Genomic DNA, 16,529 nt, shown 5'->3' on the forward strand with positions numbered 1-16,529 from the left:
CTGTTCAGTGTTCACAGTCCAAAAGAGATCCTCCAAAATGTGCACCCACAAAAAACTTTGTAGATTTGACCCTTTCCACCTCTTCACCATTTATCATGAGTGGTGGGTGTGTTGTTGACCTTTTCCTGAAGTCTATAATGATTTATTTTGTTTTACTGACATTCAGGTCAAGGTTGTTCTTAGCACACCAGTCAATCAATGACCTTGTCTCTGTAAGCTCTTTCATCCTCCCCTTTGAAGAGGCCTACAGCCATAGTATCATCTGATAACTTCATGATGTGATTGGTGTTGTATTTTGCAGAACAGTCTATAGTGAATAACAGAAGGCTTAGCACACAACCCTGAGGAACACTGGTGTTTAGTATTATGCATCCTGAGGTGTTGATGCCCGCACTTGTTTTCTGTGGTCTGTTCGTCAAGAAGTTGAGGATCCAGTTGCACATGAGTTTGCTAACTCCAAGATGTACAAGCTTGTCAATAAGCTGGATTGGAACCACTGTACTGAATTCCAAGCTGAAGTAGTCAATAAACAACAGCCTGACTAAGTTGTTTCTCCCCCTCCAGATGGTCAAGTGAGAGGTTGAGTGACATTGAAATAGCATCTGCAGTGGATCTGTTAGCCCGAAAAGCGAACTGTAGAGGGATGAAGGTGGATGGAAGGTTTGCCAAAAGACGCCTTTTAACTAGCATTTCAAAGCATTTCATGACATTTGAAGTTAGAGCAACCAGTCTGTAATCATTCAGGCAGGCTGGATTAGATTTTTTTGGGGAGAAGGACAATATTCATCATCTTAAAGCAAGAGGGGACTTTACCAAGAATAAGGCAGGTGTTGAAAATATCAGGTAGAACTGAGCATAGTTGGTCTGCAAAGCCTTTAAGTACTTTGCCCAGTATTTTATCAGGACCAGCAGCCTTCCTGGTGTTCACTTTCTTAAGCTGAAGATCTCACTTCATTGGAGTTAAGGCTGAGCACCTCATCCTCCTGGTCAATAGGTAGCCTTGTAGTAGCCACATTGTTCTCTTCAAATCTGCCAAAGAAGGAGTTCAACATCTCCAGGAATTCAGAGTTGCCTTCACACTGAGGTAACCTTGTTTTATAGTCAGTAATCTGTTGTATCCCTTGCCAGAGACTCCTGGTGTCCCTCATGTCTGCAAACTGACTTTGTAATTTCCTTCTATATTCCCTCTTGCCCCTTTAATGCCCCTTTTTAGGTTTGCTCTAGCTTCACTAAGACCCTTCTTGTCCTTGACCCTGAATGCTACATTTCTTGCCTTCAGGAGATCATAGACTTTGTTACTGAGACATGGCTTTTGGTTTGCTCTGATTGTGATGCTTTTGATGTAAGATACATCATCAATGCACTTAGTGATGTAAGCTATCACTGCTTCTGTGTAATCATCTATGTTCACCAGTCCATCTGATGTAGCGGTTTCTTTGAAAATGTCCCAGCAGGTGTTGTCAAAACAGTCTTGGAGACATTCCAAAGCCCCCTCATGCCAGACCCCGACCTGCTTATCTGTGGGCTTTTCTCTGATCAGAGCTGGTTGTAGGCTAGTAGAAGCATGATGGTAAGATTATCAGGGCTTCCTAAGTTAGGTGGTTGTATTGCTTTGCAGGCACCTTTGATGTTGGAATATGCCTTGTCCAGAGTGTTAGCACCCTGGTATGAAAATCTACAAACTGATAATAGTGGGGTAGCACCTCTCTCATATCTGCTTGAGTAAAATCACCAGTAACCACATGTGGAAAGTCCATGTTTTTCCTCTGCAGCTCAAAGATAGAGTTATAAAGATTGCTCAGGGCCTCAGTGGTGTTTGCACTGGATGGAATGAATACCACTGTTACACTGAATGTGTGTATTTTACACGTATATGCCATGTCAAAGGCAAAACACAGCTATAGATGTGTGTGTTTGTCAGTGGCATAAATGGAATGTACATGAAATCAAGGTCAGTACACATACATACACCAATGACATGTAATAATATGTTCAAAAATGAAACAGTACAACATAATGAATATAGCAGGTTGAGCACATAGCTGGGAAAAAAACGACACTGAGTAACACACAAGTATAATGAGAACAAAACATATTGCAAGCATTAGCCAACAACTTGTGTGCACATGACCTGCATTGTACAATGGACATACATGTGGCACATGTTCACTTTGTCAAATTAATAAATGGCAATGGAGAGTAGTGTTAACAAAGGCAAATGTAACTGCAAAAAGTAATAGGGAAATATGAAGGTGGGAAGGAGGTGGACAACATGGGCCTACATCAGGGTAAAGCAGAACATGTTAAGTTGACACAATGCAATTACATGTGTAAAGCACACAAGGTGCTGTAGAAGCCACACAGGCATACAGTTTTACTAAATGGAAAATATATATTAAATGACCATATGGGTTGCTGATGTCCACAGAACTGGACATGTACAACAGACCTAGTAATGTATAAAACACACATATAGTCATATGCAAACATGTCACATCAACATGCATAGGTAAGCAAGCTAAAAATTAAAAGTGCTACAAATATACTATCATGCAAATGTTAACTAAACAAACGCAGGTGTATATCAGCCACCCTGCTCATTATGTATCATTACAACACATCAACAGTAAATTACTGAATTCTCACATGTCAAAGACACTTTCTGTGTCAGTATGTAACGGTCTATGTTCAAACACACATGTACAGTCATTTAATGTATACAACTATTTCTAGAAGGTGCACACCGATGTCACTATGTCATGGGTATGAAAATGCTACATACAACACACACGATGTAATGCATTGTGAAAGAATGTGTAATCTGTAACATTGTATGCACATTCATTTACACTGCTGTTTGGTGCAGTCAGCAAAGGAGGGCTGCACATAGATAGGATATACCTCTATATGATTCCCACATAGCATCAGTACTGCCAAACCATGACAAAACACCACATCATAACAGTGGGACATCTTGACAACTGTCATCCAAAAACATGTATAATGATGTCTGTATATTGCACATACCAGATATGCAAAACAGTAATCCAAGGCATATAACACTGCTAATGATGGAGTATGGACAACATATGTTGGCTGTCAGTTGCACCAGTAACACACATTCACTAGCTATCACTTGCAGCAATATCTGAAAGTTAACTGCCACAATGCAATGGCAGCTGCATGCATGTGTAAAGCGTTATGTGTTAATGTGTGTCATGCACACATTGAAACTAAAGTATATGTCACATAATAATAACACATAAGCATGACAGATACATGGCATGCCTGCACAAGAGTGCATATACAGTCCAATCAGTGAAATGGCAATCACCATCTTGGCAGCATAACACAAGTGGAGCACACAGACAATACTTACTGACTGGATGGACCAGGTTGATAGGGATTAGACTCATCTCATGAGTTATCACCTTGAATGAATCCTGCATAGCCCATGCCATATCCTCAAAGAAGGTCCCTTTCATTCCCTTGTCTGTGTTCAGAACACATCGGTCATGACTTCTTGGATGTCCTCCCAAAAATCATCTCTATCCATGTTGTTGACGTTTTGGATGTCCTCCCAAAAATCATCTCTATCCATGTTGTGTTGGTATCTCCTCCTGGGTCTAGGCATGATGTCTTGGACAGGTGTGGATCCAGGTGTCTTATCATTGTCATCATCCTCATCATCACCATCATCCTCAGAAGAATCTGATAGTGGCCTTTCATGTTCATGTCATCATCTTCAGATTGGATAATGTCCATGGGTACCATGCTCTGTAAAGATTAATTGCAAAATACAACAGAAAATGAAAGGAAAGCAAATGTCTATCACTCTGTACCATCTCATAAATATCATAGCACAACACAATATGATTATTATAACAATTTATACAGGGACTCAGAGGCATCCATTATAGACAGAGTTACCCATGGTCCTTTATGTAGTAATCCTAAAAAGGACAACAGCATTCTTTCCTGAACAATTCAATATACTTAGACACATGCACATGGATCATTAGCTTTGTAAAAAATGTATGAATGCTCAAATCAACATATTCTACGTTTTGCATTCAATGATTTTATATGACCAGCAACAATGTGTCACTGCTAAAATAACTAGAAAGTGATCTGACAATATTGTGGACAATAGACAAGCCATTTGACAAACTTCTGAGCCAGGCAGCATGATATTTGGTTAAAAACATATCAACATGAGTACAACACTAAAACCAAATTGATATGTCCAAATCAACAAAACTGTTAACATAAAAAAATCTAATATATGTTACTAACAGTATTGTATGTGTACAATTGTATTCATTATCTATAAAAAGCAGCAATCAGTACACTGAAAAAAAAACTTATGGAATATGCTTGTTGATACCGAACGGCCACAGTCAAATGGGTATCTGCTCAAGTGGCAGTCAACCTAGGCTGTAACATTGTGTTTAAAAAAACACCCAAGGGTTAGGGACAGATGCAGTAGTATTGCTGACCTGCATGGCATGTTGAATATAAACTGCTGCAATCAAATGGATATCTGCTCAAGTGTCAGTCAACTGATGCTATAACGGTTTCTACAAAAACACCCAAGGTATCTGAGGCAAATGCAATACCAGTGTTGAACTGAAGAAGACTATACCATACAGTATGCAAACACTGACACAATGGGCATCATTCACTCCATGAATAATCAGGCTATGTACAACAGAATAGTTATCAGAAACCATAGCCAGACATTCAAATACACCAATGACCATTATTCAAAGCACTTTCACTGGTATGTAAAATATCCACATTAAAAGATGTGTGACTAATACACAAAACAACTGGTATTTATGTTGTGGAGAACATTTAAAAAAATGTGTGCTGAACAAATTGCATCACATAAAAAAATCAACATTGTTAGACTTTATCCACAATTATAAGCAGAGCTACAGTGTAATGATTTCACATACATTACTGATGCATGATGGGTATTCCTGCATTCTAATCAATAAACATGTTATTGTGAAAAGTACAAGCATGAGAATAGGATAAAATGCATTTCAGTTCATAAAATACATAAAAAATTAACATACCTCTCTTCACTAATACTCAAGTCTATGGATCTGTTTGATGCACATGGTTCTATTCTTACTGCCCTCCTCGTTGCCTGAAACAAAAAAATATAACACATGAAAAATGTACTCATAGATTCATAGATCCATAAATTCATAGATTGCTACTAGGCTAATGACCCAGGGTAACCTTTCTAAGCATAGACAAGTTTTCCTGAAAGGATAAGGATATCCTGTTTTTGAATAGGATATTGAGAGCCAGATATTTATAAGCTACCTCTGCCAATAAGGGACGTGGGTGTCAAAGGCCCAGTGTAAATCTCCCATTCCCATCCACTGGTTTAGGTTATGCTTACACTAGGTAACAGATGAACTCAGCTTCAGATGGATGGGAAGTCTGTTCCATAGCAAGGACAGTCTCTGAGATACATACCTTAATCACCAGCATGATCTGTTTAAGTCACAGACAAAACTCAGGTCCCAAGACCTTGTATTTCTGGTACTTTTTGTATGAAAAGATTTCAAGCCTGCATAAACTAAAACACTGCTGGTAATTCTCTGCTGGGTGAGGAAAGTAAACCTATATTGTTTTGCATGTAACTGATAGAGATGCTTTCTCTTTTTACCTGGAAAAACAAGAAAATAAATATTGGAAAAAAATCTGCTTGGTCTGGTGTTTTTGCTCTATGTGAGAAATAGACACTTAAATTATTCAGGCTGCACATTTCACATGTTTTTGTTTTCCATTGGTTAAATTGTCTTTTGAATGATACTTATACACACAGTGAAATTCTAGGCCTTTGTCTTTGTCTGAAAATATTTCAATCCTGCATAAACTAAAGCACTGCTGGTGATTCCCTGCTAGGTTTTCCCACCCATCCTCCCATTTGTTGATCTGCTTTTTTAAACCTGGTGATTTTAAGCTGCTCACCTGTCCTGTAAATTGAGCTTAAAACACTTCTCCCTTTCTTCACTGCTGTTCATATCTTGAATTATTCATTTGCCTTTCTTTGTGTTTATATTGAAAAAAAGTGCATTTTGTCTCTCATTGTCTGTTCTACTGATTTACCTGATCTGAATTCATTATCTAGCTAGCTGTTGGGTAAATTATTGTATTTTATATTCTATAAAGCATTTGTTTTTGCCCCAAGAGGTCAGTGGATTTTCCATCTAATGCAATGGGAGGTAGCCTGGTCTGCTAGGTTGGGGAAACACTTGAGATTTCTGTATGTAGTTTTAATGGCTAGAGGGTTTATTAATCATCTATCCATCCATATTCAACCCAGTGGTATAAAACTTGACTCAAGATGACTGTCACTGCTGAAATGACACCCCGGCCCCATGTGCTTATTAATTATCTTATCTTGTTTTTAGTGCCTTTATAAATTCTGTACAGTTGAGTGGCTCTTTGCTTATTTATACAAAGTGAAGTACTTGTATTGAATAATGACACTTTTATAAGCTGTTTAAAGTACACTGCTGTATCCATATTAAGTTTATTTTTGGTAACATTTCAATCTGGACATTTCTTTACTGTGCTTTTGCATTAGGAGGACTGAGTTTATTCATCTAGTGGCAGTAGATGCTTACCTGGTCTATCTGAGCTGGGAAACACACATAAGTGTTTTGCAGTTCTCTTATATACTGTGGCTGTACTTTGGCAGTTTCAAAAAAACAACTGTGCTGCTGCTTTGCACTCTATGCACTGTATTACATCACATCTGTTAGTTACAGGGTTATTGAAGGTAGTTTGTGTGGTCTTGTTACAATTGGGCTCCAAACCAGCTATTCTACATTAAGAAGGTGTTTTTTCTGTACCCTTATGGCAGAAATGTGCTGATCTAACCTGTCTGAGCTGGGGATTGCTGGTGAAAGGCATATTGCGTACTTTACAAACTGGTATTTAGCTCAATACATGTTTCTCATTGCTCATATTCAAGCCTAGCATTCGTGCAATGTTGTTCTTTCCTCATAGGCAATTAGCAGTGCCCTTTATAGATGCAAAGGCCTAAAAGATCAGTTTTTCCCTAAATAGCTGTCAATGCAACTCTTCCAAGCTTCTCTGCTGTTCTAGGAGCCTTGGCCTATTCAAAGTATAGGTCCCTCTTGTAGTCAGCACACACACACTTCCCACACTAAATAAGGACATGACACATAAACCCACACATGCGGAGGTACTCACTAGTAACACATCAAAGATCAGAGGCCTCCCAAAGGGAAACCACTTAGACACATAACAATGCAAAAAACAACCACAACACATAATAATACACACACACCAGTATCTCAACAATTAAGCCCATAAGGCAATACAGCACAAAACCTAATGTACTGTTCATGGGTGACTCCATTGTGACACACACAGATGTTCCTCTCTCCAGGCTGGATCAATAGTGGGTTACTGTTAGCTGCCTGTCAGGTGCCAGGAACTGTCAAGTCACTCAACAATTCAAGTCATTCAACCACAGGTACCATTGTGACTTCATCACAGTCCACGTGGGGATGAATGACTTGAAATGTACCTCACTGGACTATATGAAGAAAGAAATGACTGAGCTCTCAGATTATGTGTCACAAGTAGGTATAAGCCCAGCCTTAAGCAGCACTCTACCTTCTCCAAGAATGATGCCACAATACAAACAACAATTGATAAGTTTTAACAATTGTCTTAGATTCTGGTGTCAGTCCAAGGGGAACCAATATCTGACAGCCTGGGAATACACGGTCGACAGGCCATACTGCTTTGCTAGAGATGGTCTGCACCTGTCTGCTCTAGAATTTTGGATGCTGGCAAAGGCATTAGCCATCTCAATCATGCCTTTTTTTAGGCAGTGTCAAAATAGCCAACCTCTCAACATAACAAAATCTTCTCTAGACAAACTCAAGGTACTGCTGTTCAATGCTAGGAGTCTAAATAAGAAATGGCACTCCCTGGAAGCACTCCTCATGTTGGAAGATACTGAATTCAGTGCAGTCACTCAGATATGGTTGAAAGTCTTGGAAAGCACCCCAGCCATGCAGGGCTACAATAACTTCCATATGTTCAGACCACAAACTGAGCATGAAAGAACTAAAGGAGGAGGTATATCTATCTTTATTAAGGATAAGTACTTCTCAAGACTGGTTAAACAGTATGACTGTTTTGAGCTACTCTGTGTACAATTTACTATAGGCAAAGCCCCCTACCACATTATAGCTAGCTATAGGTCACCCACTTTGAAACAGGGAAAGCATACTGCATAGCTGGACTTACTGAAGTCACTTGCTATGCAGCCCAACACCTTACTCATGGGTGATTTTAATTATCCTACTGGCTGGGAAACATACATGACCACAAACATGCTGACTCAGATGTTCTTGGACTTTGTCAATGCAAAAGCTCTGGAACAGCTAGTCTGCATACCTACAAGAGGCTCAAATATCTTTGACATAGTACTCATTAACAAGGGACACCATTGCACCCCTCCATGTGATGCCCTCCCTGTTAAAATCAGACCATAAACCAGTCTCGTTCAATATAATTATAAGACCAGATGCCCCATCAACCTCAAAAACTGTTAAGAATTTTTCAAAGACAAATTACCTCTTACTAAGTGATGGTATAAGGAGTTTCAAAGCTCCCTTGAAGGCAGATAACATGGACTCCTATGCAGAGTTGTACACCAATACCCTATATAACTATTTAAGCAGCTGTATAGAATCAGCTGTACCTGACCAGACTAAAACCAGGTATTGCAGAAAAAACAGTCCTGGTGCACCCCTAGTATAAATAGTTTATATAACAAGAGAAAGAAACTAATGTCCTAGAACAAGAGGGAGCTAGCTCAGCAGAGGAAGAAATCCCTCTCTAGCTTAAACAAACAAATTTGAGATCTTGCTAAGTCCTCCAAAGCTAAATATTAAGCAAAAATAGCCTCCCTAGCTAAAGATAATCACAAGGCATTCTTTAACTACTTCTGAAATCTAAAAGAGAAGGAATACTCAGCTATGCACTCAACTGGCTGTGAATGGCACCCCCCATACTCAGCTGGAGGTAATAACCAACCTGCTATCTGTCAGATTTGGAGCAAATTTCTCCCACCAGTCATCTCCCAAAGTATACCATTCCTCAGCCTATTATCACAAGACAGTAGGTCATCCTGACACTCTCCAAGGCCAAAAGAACACCATCAGTGGGACCAGACAATATTTCAGGTTGCCTTTTAAACAACTTAAAACAGGACACAGCAGACAAACATGGATCCCTCTTTAACCACAGCCTGTGAACTGGCTGTGTTGTGTCAAAATGGAGGACAGCAACAGTAATCCCTGTGCAGAAAGGGGGACCATCAACCGAACTTGGGAATTATAGGCTCATAAGCTTGACTAGCCTCATCTGCAAGGCAGTGGGAATAATCATTATGGACCTTATTAACAAGAACATAGGTAATCTCCAAACTTTGGACCAAATTCAATTGAGATTCGTTAAAAGTGAGGCATGCTTGTTAAACATGGTTGACTTCTTTGAAAAAATCACCAAGGCCCTGGATGAGGGAAAGGCAGTCATACCACCTATCTAGACCTAGCCAAGGCATTTGATGCAATCCCCCTCTCAGGTATTATAAAGAAACTCTCCCAATTGACAATTATCCCCTATATTATAAGATAGGTAGCCAACTGGCTCACCGACAGGATCCATACTGTAAATATGGGTGACTTCTCTAGCAGAAGGCCAGTCACCAGTGGTATATGTGCTGGGCCCCTTACTGTCCAGAATTTATTTCTCAGAAGTGCAGGTACACTTGAATGGTCTGTGGTTGACCAAGTTCACTGACAATTTTTAAACTGGGAGAAATCACTGAGCCCCTCAGTGATGTTAATATAGTGCAGACAGGGTTATCACAGACAAATGTTTGGTGCCAAAGCCACAGATAACAGCTAAATGCAAAAAATGCATTATTATACCATGACCCCCCCATTAATATTCCAAAACGTGCATGCTGATTGGCCAGCGTGCACGTTGTAAATCGACTTATGCTAATGGAAAAAGGTCCGGTCGCCCAGACTTTTCCCATTAGTATAAGTCTTTTTTAAAACACTGTCTCGCTATGTTAAAGGAGTTTAACATAGCGACACAGGTTTAAAAAAAGCAACGGAGATCTCCGTTGCTTTTTTTAAAGCTGTCTCGCTATGTTAAACTCCTTTAACATAGCGACACAATGTGTAAAAAGCAACGGAGATCTTGCTTTCTCTGTTGCTTTTTTTTTAAACCTCTCTTGCTATGTTAAATGGGTTTAACATAGCGAGACAGCTTTAAAATAAGCAACGGAGATCTCCATTGCTTATTTTAAAGCTGTCTCGCTATATTAAACCCATTTAACATAGCGAAACAGTAGAAAGCAATGGAGATCTTGCTTTCACCGTTGCTTTTGCCCACAGCTCTGATGTACTGCGTAGGCATGCGCAGTATGTCAGAACTTCCGCGGAATACCAGACAGCTGCGGAAGGGCAGCCAGGAGGCATTATACAATGCCATTATTTAAGAAAAGTAATTATTTTTTTTCTTAAATAATGTCATTGTATAATAGCAATAACCCACTTCTGGGTGTGGGTAATGCTGGATTTACCCACGGTTGGCCAACCGTGGGTAAATCCAGCATTACCCACACCCAGGCATGGGTTATTGCTATATTAGTCCCTTCGGGAAAGCTGTCATCCTTTCTAATTTAATTATAGACAGCACGCCCCCTAAGTGTAGACCCAGTGGCACGTGACCTGGGTACTCAGGTTAACAGCAACCTGAATATTTACCACTACATATCTACAGTAGTAAGGAAAGCCTTCTATGTGGCACATCTTATAAGTAACATTGCATCTAGATCTAAAGATGTTATAATTCCTTTACACTCGGCCCTCATCAGACCAGTAACTGAGTACAATGCTCCCTTTCTGCATGTACCTCACCAAACACTTGCAACACCTGGGGGAGACCACAGAGGTTTCTCACTAAGAAATTACAGGTTTCACAAAACAAGTCTTATGCAGAAAGAGTGAAATCCCTGTCACTGTATTCTGTCTCCTACAGGTTGCTAAGGGGTGCCCTGTGCCTGGCTTACAAGGCAGTCTCTGACCCGGCCCTGATAGAAATGCTACACATTCATAAATCAAACTGCACAAGGGTCACTCGCTCCAAAAATCTTAACGTAGCCTCTGCCAAGAGCAGCTCATGCTGGAGAGATAGCTGTATCTCGAAAAGTCTGCCCCTTCTCTGGAACAAGCTTCCAGTTCATGTGAAACAGAGCCCCTGCCTAACCCTCATAAAATGCAACCTAGGTCAATGGATGGGTGACCACAAATTCACTCCTGGGGTGGTGTCCATGTCCCTCCCAGATAGAGGAAGTTGTTATTAATTACCATAGACCCTTATCTCTGTTAATATCACTCACCTAACCACAGACAACTGGGGCAACTAGAGATAAATATGGCTAGGCTTGTAAGGGTGCTAGGGCCATTAGCCTAATAACCTTCTATGAGCATATGAAAATGCAAACCTATGAATATATATATATATATATATATATATATATATATATATATATATATATATTTACCTTCATCCAATGCTTCGGCAACCCTCTCAAAAAGTTCATCAAATGTAATAGGCATGACCTTCCCATAACAGAGCACAACTGTGATGAGTCCAGTATTTGCAGGTTACCTATGTCCTCATTTATCATGTCCAGGATGATTCTTTCCATGACCTTACATATGAGGCTGGTAAGACTTATGAGCCTGTAGTTACCCAGATCACTGGTCAGACCTCCTTTGTGCAAGGAAATTACTCTAGCTATCTTCCATTCCATGGGCTCAAAACCTGCAGAGATTTTGACCTTAGAAAATGCACTGATGACCTGTTCCCTAGTAATGGTTGGGGGGTTTATAGTATGTGTCCTTTCCTTTGGAGTATCAGGGAGGTGTAGGGGAGAAATTAGAACTGAACTTGTCAGCCAAAACATTGGCAATGGCCCCTGGTTCAGTATGTGTGATATAATTTACAATAGGTTCTGCACATTGTTGTGTATTTCCCCTGAGGTTATGGTCATAGCTGTAGAAAGCTATATGGATGTCATTTGCCTGAGAAACTATTTTTTTTTTCAAACTTAACCTTTGAGGTATTAATTAACCTTCTTAGCTTCCTGTTTAGATTGGTCAGGGAGCTTTTATTATGTATGGTTTTGTTCCATCTATGATTGGCTAAGAACTTTTTTGTTGTTGTTGTATTGCCAATTGATACTGTGATTCCACCAGGGTGGCTTGCCTTTTGAGTTTCTCTTATTCTTAATACAAGTGGACTCAGCTCACTCTATATTGATATCAATATGGCTATAGAGAAATTTTTTAAATAAGTCAGCATATGCTATGGGTTTTACTGGGTTTGAAACATTTCAAATTTAGCCAGGGTGTTGCTTAGTAGAGAGAGGTAAACATTGGAATAGTTTCTAAAGATTTTTTGGCTTCACTGAACTCCCAGATTTAATTTTTATTTCGAGTAATACTGCCTTATGGTCAAATCTGACAAGTTCATAAGTATAAGATAAAGGATATTTGTACCCCTGGTAGGAGAAACTACCAACATTCTGGAACAGCTGGTCCTAATAAAGTTTAGGAATCACTAGGTTGTGCCTTAGAAGTGGTGTAGGATTCCCAGTCTATAGTGGGGGAATAGAGATCCCCATGAATATTATATTCATGTGAACAGTGAGAGACTATAGTACATTGAGATAGGTAGAATGGGTTTCCTGGGACATGGAGGGGGTCCTATAGGTTGCAAGGATATGGTATGACACCCTGGTTATGGTGAGATGCACATGTATGAGTTCCACTGTGTCATATAATTTAACTAGTCTGTATTTTTAATATAAACTGAGACTCTTTCACTTTTAGTTCTCCTCCTGTGCAGTTGCTGGTTTAAAGGTGTGAACGATATTATAATCCTCTAATGACACTGATATACATTTCTCAACACAGTTTGTAGGCATTTCTTTCTAAAGAACATTACATAAGCACAATACACAGTTGAAATTTTTACATTCAGGTGTTAACATCTTTGAACCCAGATTGGAGGACATGACTTTCAAAGCTGCAACCACAATTTACATCCAAACCCCAAACCTGAGAACTACCAGCCTACCTAACTCATCTTAACTGAAAAAGCATGTTTTGTAGGCAGTGAGAAGATTTTATGCTATGATATCACCTTGATGAGGGATGGCCTACTAATAATGCTCTTGGCTAAGAATTACATAGTATGAACATGTGCAGCTCGTATAGCTAAATAGTTGGAATAGATTTAGATTATCACTGTGCTCAGATACATATTCCTTGTTAAATTGCACATCAGTAGGAAAACACATGCATATTCCCTGTTCTTCATTTCAACTGTTAGTCTTCCCATCTCAGTCCCTCAAAATTTTGAGGATGATGTTATCCTACTATTGACTTCAATATTTCATGAAAAAAATAGACCTGCATAGCATTTTTACAAAGTATACAATTATGTCATCCGGCCAATATCCTACCAGACTGCCAACAATAATGTGATGTCCCCCACTTAAAACCTGGGTGACGCCTCCAGGGACATCTGCAGTTAAGTCCTACTGACGCCTCTAGGCATCAAAGATTGGTTATTCATATGTGTTTCAATAATTCCAAAACCATGCTGTGTACAAGGTTTTAAAAGATTTAATCTTAAAACTTACACAATAGCAACCTCAACTGCATTTATATTTGACCTCTGTCTAGTGCAGGTCAAATAGATATTAACTGTTGTTTTTATGATATTAATTTATATAGATATAAGTTTCACATTTTTCTAAATATCTCAACAACCAAGTCATGCAGGCAGAACTCCTTATCCTCATTATGAAATCTCTCAGCTAGATTAATAAAATGGTGCTCAGAGTATGTGTGTAACTTGAGCAGTTGCTGAGATATTGTAAATTGTTCAAAAAATATTACAAATATAATAGTTACTGTATTTAGTGTGACATAAAAATTCTGTTTATTCTGTTTAAGATCTAGAACCTAAAGAATATTACCACTATAAAAATAGTTTGTGCTGAAGAGTTTGCCATTCATACTACTTTCATAATCCTTACGGTTCCAGAGATATGAACATTTGTTTGAAATGTGAGGACATAATTTGATTCTGTGAAAAGGCTTAGGCTCCACCCATTGGAAGTTACAGTGCAAACTTCCTGAGCTTCATTTGAGTAAATAAGTTAAGGAGTCTCAATACTCACAACTGACTCCAATGTGAGAGCATCACAGAAAACACCAGTGCACAGAGCACACAAGAATAAAATTCCACAATTTCCCTTAAGTGCACAGCAGGAACATGCTCTGTTTCCTCGGACTGGACTATATACTTCTGTCCACCCCAAATGTAATCCCTAATCATACACTTACTAATGTTCTTTGTGTTTCACTGTTGCAGTCATTACCTGTGGGTTATCCCAGCTGTCGTAGCCCTCGGCTGGCTCGAATATCAGAGTCAATGTTTTTCTGCGTCGGCTGCAGTTGCTTGTTGACTGACATCAGGTCATCAGTGCTATAAAGCAAGGCAGCAGATGCCATTACATCAGTCTTTCTTGCCGTGGAGCCCATAGCAGAACTAGTTCACAAGTGTGCCATTTGTTCGCTACCAGAGTTCAACTTTTCAGCTGAAAACATCTAAAGCCAAGTGCCCTATTGGGGATTCTTTTTTCTTGCACTAACTGATGTCATAAAAAGTTAACAATTGTCTTACCTGTGGAAAGCAGATTCCACACCAAGACTTCCATTCATACTGCGTCACTTGTTTAGGCCCAGACCACAATGTTCCCCCATTGCTGGTTCTGTGCTCTCTTCAATGCGAGAACCATTCATCGTAGAGCTCTTATTGTAGACAGGTATTTTTGTCTTCTGCCTTCACATTCCAAAATGGTGTCTGTCTGCCAGCAATCCATAGACATTGTGAAAAAATGTAGAGATAAAGATAGAGATAGACCACACAAGGCTAAGCCTTCCGACGATGCTACCAGTAAGCAGGTTGTCAGTTCTCCGGAATTCAGTAAGGTGCTTTCGCATCCCCTGATGCCTGATACGATATCTATGCAGGTCTCTACTAAGACCCTTCTGGAGTCTGGCATGCTGCAGAAATCTTCTTTGTCTTCTGAGCCTTTGGTCGTCTCTGCCTTGGTTGGGTCCACAGCCACCTGCCGAGGAGGCCTCTCGCACTACCGATTCTAGACAGAAAACGATGTCCTCTCATCTGACTACTGCTTTTCTCAGACAGATGGATTCTCTTAGGCCTAGAAGCCAGGCCACTTCTAGGAAATCTACCTCTAGTCTCCATCTTATTCCTCCTCCACCTCCCTAAGCACAAATGCTTAAGATGGCAGAGGATCTTATCTCCCTTATTAGGGGTAGTCAGGCCACATCTTCTAAAAGGAAAAGACACCCTTCTCCTGAAATACTGTCTGAACAGGATTCTGAGGAATCTGATTATTCAGTCTTTGAAGAGGAACAACAGCCTCTTACTGCCCATGAAGACTCAGATGCAGAAGAATCTATTCCTTCTGCCTTCCCACCAGAAGACCTTTCCTTTGGGGAAACCCTTCACACCCTCATGGAACATTTCCACTGGAAATCTCAGGACTTCTCCTCAGTGTAAGAAAAAACTAAGAGTTTCTAGACCTGCCCCAGCACAGACCCCTGGCCACCCCCCTATTTTAGAAGTGGTGGATGATGTTTTCCATGAATCCAGCTTAGCCCCTGATGCCCTCCCACCTTCTCCCACTAAACCTGACAGGTATTACATACTGGCTTTTCACAAGTACCTGTACAGAAATCCTGTTGCAGACATGGAGGTCATTACACAGGGACCTAAAGGAATTAAAGTTAGTTCTGCAAAGAATCCTATCCCTTCTGACAAGGAATTCAGAGCTCTGGACAGATGGGGTAAAAAAGTATACACCTCTGCAACCTTAGCTATCAGAGCACTCGACTGTCAGTTCCATATGTTAAAATATCAACAACACACTTTGGAACTATTAAAACAAAAGATTTCTTCCTTTCCTGACTGTGGCAATTCTAAAGAGTTAGCAGATTTACTGCATTCTACTTGTCAAGTGGCCGAACACTCCTTGCACTGTGGATATGACACACTAGAAGCCTCAAGAGGGGCAGCAATGTCAGGATATGTTATTAGGAGACATGCATGTTTGAAGGAACAACCTCTCCCTGATCATGTGAAGTCTACATTAATTGATGGACCCTTGGATAAGGACTGCTTGTTTGGAATTAAAGCAGAATAAGTGCTTAAAAAAGATGGAAGATAAAGCAAAATCTATGCAAACAGCAAAAGATTTATTTCGGGTCCAACCTTCCAGGTTCAGCAGGAATTTCCCCTCTAAGCACTGGTCCTTTCCTGCACCAAGTAGACAG

The sequence above is a fragment of the Protopterus annectens genome, chromosome 3.part1 (genome assembly GCF_019279795.1).
Source record: "Protopterus annectens isolate FY-2018-M chromosome 3.part1, PAN1.0, whole genome shotgun sequence".
Lineage (NCBI taxonomy): Eukaryota > Metazoa > Chordata > Ceratodontiformes > Protopteridae > Protopterus > Protopterus annectens.